This window comes from Sinohyriopsis cumingii, chromosome 18, assembly GCF_028554795.1.
Source record: "Sinohyriopsis cumingii isolate HCF-2022 chromosome 18, ASM2855479v2, whole genome shotgun sequence".
Lineage (NCBI taxonomy): Eukaryota > Metazoa > Mollusca > Bivalvia > Unionida > Unionidae > Sinohyriopsis > Sinohyriopsis cumingii.
Window position 1 is genome coordinate 10,972,093 of NC_142978.1, and position 6,000 is coordinate 10,978,092.

The following is a 6,000-nucleotide window of genomic DNA, read 5'->3' on the forward strand; positions in this document are numbered from 1 at the left end:
CTTGGGAATGGTGAAGGTTTTCACTTCCACGCGTCATATGGGATACTTGGCGGTCGTTCTGCTCAACGTCTGACTGATGTCGTTTCCCACTTTAGGTAACACTTCCACACGGCGTACGTAGAGTCTGGCTTCTAGGATTTTGGTTTTGTAACCGTCACTATCAGCCATCAAATGGAAAGCGGCACTGCTACGATTCAGTCTCAGGCGAACATTCACTCCGTTTAGCAAATATTTCTCTTGCAACCACATGTCCAAATGCAAACGGTCCATCAGTTCTAAACTTTTGTTGTCTCCTTTGATTCTGTCTCTTCGTTCTACAAATCCCGGATTGTGTTCTTTGCTTGTATCAGTTACCAATTCTTCAAACTGGCCTGCATCGTCAGCTTCCCATACCACACAGGCATTGAGATGAGTGTTCTTGGCATCTATTCCGTACGTCAAGAGATTTTCCAGGTAGGCACGGTAAGGGTAAGTATCCATGCTGCTACTGACTAGTTTGTTATTCAAGTACAAGTCCACTCCACTGAACAAGGAATGCATGAAATTGTTGACGGGAGCTACCGCTTCAGTGTCTATATCACCTCCTGTCTTATCTACAACTTTGACTTTCAGGTACAAGTAACTGCTATTCAGATCGATGTAATCTTCGGGCTGTCCTTTGATTTCAAACTCGATGGGAGCGGAATCGGTCAATGAGGAGACGGGATGAAATTCCACCCATTGGGATTCTTGCATCGTCATCATGGTAGGGGGCATGGCAAACAGATCCAGTTCCGTCTTGGAACAAGCGCAAGACTCTCGGTGCATCATTTTTTTGTTCTGTTCTCTCTCAATAATCGAAAACGTCTAAGTCTCGAACGGTTCTTCTTTTCTTGGCCTTTCTCGCTTGAAGTCTGGTGAAAGGGTGTTTTCTTCGTCGTCTCTTTCTGCCTTGTCCTTGCTGAATGCTTGACTCGGTAGCGTGCAGGGCATTTATAGGTGTGTCTCGTTGACCCAAAAGGTCTTTGCCCGTTTGCAGCAAGACGTTTTTGCCTGCCCTCATGAAGGCTTCTTTAGGGTTTTGTTTGTCGATGATGACATTTTGGAGAAATTCTTTGCCTTGTGTCAGTGCCGCATCTTTCAAGGCGTGCAATCCGCGTGTCACCATCGGTTTCAAGACTGGGGCCACCGAACGAAAGGCCGATTTTAACATGTCTCCTAAGCCGTGTCCTCGCTGTCGTGCAACCCCTCGGTACACTGGATACATGACTTACTTACGAGTCGTGAGAAAACCGTTTTGGAAAATGGAGTTTCACCGTGACTTTTCCTTTGGTGAATGGAATATTTTGTCCCAAATCTCCTTTTATAGTAATTTTGACCGTGTCCAAATACGACTTGCTGACCGGTAAATAGTGAGGATGGACAAATTCGCGGTGAACGTGGTAAGTGTTTCCACCTTCCTCGTCAGCGTTTGCGGCAGAATCCACTTTGAAAGGAATGACACGCAGTAACGGCACGGAGGTGTGTCCCACCACGTTGTACTCCACCACATCGGAGTACACAAACATCAAATTCAGTCCTTGGTTCAGTTCTACCGGGGTACGAAAATACTTGGCAAAAGTATCGTTGTCAGAAATGACTGATGATTCGCCTTTTTGTTCTACTTTCTTCCTCAGTTCCATGTCACCGCCCAACATGTCAAACAATTCAGGACAAAATAAGAAAGACATGAATTTGGGCCCCTCAGGAAATTTCATCAGGAAGCGACGAGCTGTTTTGTGGTATTCCAGGGTGACAGTTTTGTTCTTGACATTCTTAAAAGCTTCCCCAAACACGCCATTAAACTTGGTGGCTATGGTGCTCACCAAATGTTGACCACTAAAATAATAACCTGAGGGAATGAACAACTTATAGTCGGTCCAGTTTGGATTTTCTTTGTTACGGTTTTTCTTGTCATATTTGCTATGGGTATCCATCCACTGTTGCAATTGTTCGTCATGAACTTGCACCGTAAAACAATTTTGATTGGCAATGACATTGAGGACTTTGGTCGGGTGAATCATTTCTACTAAAGCCACTTCCCAATGGGCTTCGTGATCTAAGGGGATGGCTTGAGGTAATTTAGCCGTGTAACAGCACAATGTGTTATTGGGAAACACCTCCATGGAACTGTCACTGGGTAAGGTTAAGTAAAATTGGTTTTCGTGACTCATAATTCCAGAGTTCTGTGGCTGTCCGAGGGGTTAGTGGACGTCAGAGGCGTGTCTCCGCCCAAAATGGGGTTCTGGTTGTTGTTGGGGTGGTGACTGACACTGGCACTGGACACAAGGTTCCCGTTCGAGGAGAATTTCAGGGAGGGATTGGAAAGCAGGTAACCGATGCAACTGCTCAATAAAATGGTCCACAATTGTTTGTCTCCTTGTTGCAAACTCATATTGGCAATGGCTGCCCCGATGACACAATACACCACGAAGATTTGGCAGAAAAAGACGATTTGCGTTTTAGGCACACGTTCTCCACACCACACCCACAAGGGTTGTTTTTGTAAATCTTGCACAGAAGAGCTGGGTGAAGAAGGAGTGGTCGATGTAGCTGCGTCTGCTGTGTGAAAGGGCATGATGGTCACTTCTTCTTTTTATAGTCGATGACTTGCGAAGCGTCGATCCAAGAATCGAAACTGGGTGGATATCCTTTCCAACGTACTTTGACTTCTTTGACACGTCGTTTGCCCACTTTACGGGTTCTGCGTTCGAGAATGCTTTCGATGTCGTACACGTCGTCTTCTTTTTTGGTGACACGTTGTAACTCGGGCAAATAAAACGTTCCTTTGAGTACTTCTCCGTTCATGTCTTCCAATTTATAGACGGCAGGATGACGGCCATGCACTCGTCCAGTGACGCGAAACAATTCGGTCGTCCAGTTAGGTAAGTAACCTTTGTCGAAAGTGCGTTTGGTTTTGCCAATGCGCACCCAATCTCCTACGGTCAACTCTCCACTTTTCTTGGGGACAGGCCTCGTCGGGGACGTACCAAATAGACGCTCAAACACCAGCACTTCGTTCTCGGGAGTCACGTCTTGCGGGGCACGTCCGATGCTTCGATGGTAAGATTGGTTGTACGCTTGCACCAGGTGCGGTAAGATGTCGATGTACTTCAGAGTGTGGTGATGTGTAAAATATTTCCACATGCGTTCTTTCAAAGTGCGTTGAAAACGTTCCACGATGCTGGCTTTGGTTTCGGGATTCTCGGTGGTAAAAAAATGAATGTCACGTTTCTTTAATTCTTTTTGGAAAGCTTGGTTCAGAAATTCGGTGCCTTTGTCCGTTTGCCATCGAAGAGGGTGACGACCGCTTTGTTTCAACACCCGTTGCAGGGCTCGCACTAACTCGCTGCTCGATTTGGAAGTCAAGGGTACGACCCAGGCAAATTTGGAAAAGACGTCGATGACACAAAACAAATATTTGTAGCCACGATTGTAGCTGGCCAAATGAGAGACATCGGCTAAATCGGCTTGCCATTGATGATCGATGCCTTCCACTCGGGTGCGACTTCTGGCAAACTTGCGTCGAATGGGTTTGTGTAAAGTGTAGGTAGCTTGTTCTTGTAACCATCGTTGCACTTGAGGTAAACGGAGACTTTTCAGTCGCGTTTTGGCAGCACGATACAATTTTTGAACTCCTGCGTAACCTGCAGGATGCGAGGAATCGTAGTAAATGCTGGCTAAGACTTTTTCCATTTTTTGTGTCTTTGTGTGTTAATAAGGCACCCACTCTTGGAAGAGGCTACTCTTTTTCTCTTGGGGTATTTTCTTGGATTGCAATGCTTTGCGTGTGCGGCCAGCAATAGGTGTCGAAGAGGAGAAGGAAATCTGAGCGGGGGATATCGGTTCTTGTTTCACTTCTGTCTTCACTTCTGTCTTCACTTTCTTTTTCTCTTGTGAGGAAGAAGGGGTGGCCATCATCTTTTTAATCCATCCAATTCTGGAGGTAGGTGGTGTTGTTAACTTGCGTACTTTTTCTGGTGGAGTTTGAAACCCTTCTTCTTCTTCTTCTTTTCCTTTTTCTGTCTTGACCACTGGTACCGGTACTGGTACTGGTACTGGAGATGGTGCTGGACTTTTCATCAAGGTCTTAAAATCTTTCAAAGTGGGTAGAGCTGTTTCGTCTAAAGCTTTCTGGTGAAAGAGTTGCAGTCGTTGCAAGAGTTGACCGTACTTTTGCGATTTTTCTGTTTCGGACAAATCTTGGCGATCCATCAAGGATTGCAATTCGTGTTGTAACTGGGACATCTCGCTCAAATTGGGATTGGGAGGTAAATGCGGGGTGCGTTGTTCTTGCCACCGATGGTATTCCATCCATCGTTTGTAAGGCACTAAAGCTAGTTTTCGTCCTTCCATGGGGTTGTCAGGGGTCGATACTGAGATCTTGGGACTTTCGAAGGCCTTTTTATCTTGCTCTCACTAGTCCTCCCAACATGGTTCCCAAGACTCCTTTCAGTGTGGGACCTAACAAGAGAGGCAAAATGCCTCCACGTTGCACTAACATCTTCTTTTTTTGACGAATGGGAATTTTCTTTCGAACCATTTGGCGAAGAACGTGACGATGTTTGCTTAAGCATTGTTTCTGGTGTTTGGACAAAGGGATCGTGCCTTTCAAAACGTTCAAACAACATTCGCACACGGTATCGATGACCTCTTTGGAGGCTGTTTGAATGAGTTTTTTTCGTAGGGGTGGAGAAGCTTTGGACAGGACACATAACAGGTCCCCATGTTTGGCTAAACGTGGTGGCAGTCCTTTCCTTTTCTTTCCTTGGGGTTTTCTGGAGGGTGACATCTTTGAGTCTTTAGGAGCACCTAAAAACACTGATACCCTACACGGTCACAGGCCTTTTTTATACTGGAACGCGTCGCCATTGATTGTCTTTACGGCGTATCAGTTTGAGGACAGGCATGACACGTCGTGCAGGGGTACGTAACGGACTAAATCGAGCCAGTTCTTGCTTGGACAAATCCAGTAAACTTTGTAACATGCCCGATCTTTCATGGACTTTGATTTTGGGAGAAGGTACTTTGTGAGCAGCAGCCACTGGCGCTAAATGGGAGGGTCCTGCCACTGGGGAAGTTCTTTTGGGGGTCATCAACGGAGAAGTTCTTGGTGTGATCAACGTCTCCAAGTACTCTTCAGTTCCTGGTGACATCAACGGAGAAGTGGATAAACGTGAGGCTGCCGGAGACGCAGTCACCGTTGTGGCAGGTCGTGGTTTGCGAGTGTAAGGTTGCGTCCTGGCCGAAGTGCCTCTCTTGCGACTAGTTTTCTTCTGTGGACTTTTCTTTTTCTGGGGACTTTTTCTCTGTTTCTTTTTCTGGGGGCTTCTTTTCTTTTTCCGGGGTGGTGTCTGGTAAGAGGAGGGTCCTGCCACTGGAGAAGTTATTCTTCTTGGGGACCTGGTCTTTTTCTTTTTCTTCTTGGGGTTTCGTTGGACTTTTGTCTTGGGGATAACTTTGGGGGCATTAGGATCCCATCTTAAGAGTGAGCGAATGATGACCCCTCCTAGAGTACCGCTCCCTCCAGGTTTCAAAATGATTTGTTTTTTGGTTTGAGTGTCGATGCGGGGATCGGCCAGTTGGACCAAAGCGACTTTGTTTCGATCGAGAAAGCGTTTGGTTTGATGAGGAATCTGAATGATTCCCTGGAGTATTTGACGTGCCGTCACCGTGAACCATCGTAAGACTTCTTTGAGACTAGCTTCTAAGACACGGGCTCGTGTTTGTGGATCTTTTTCTCGACTGATGCCATACAAGGCACGAATCAATTTGACGGGAAGATGCGACTGAAGGGACGTCATGTTCACACTGTGTGAGACAGACGAAAAAGGGTCTGAGGTTTTTATAGATTTTTTTATGGGGAGTGAAATGAAGTCGAGGACGGAGACGTGTACAGGACAGGCCCTCCGTCTTGGCACCAGTGGTGAAACAAGTGGGTACGAAATCGCAAATCCTCGGGGTCGTAGGTTTCAAATCGAC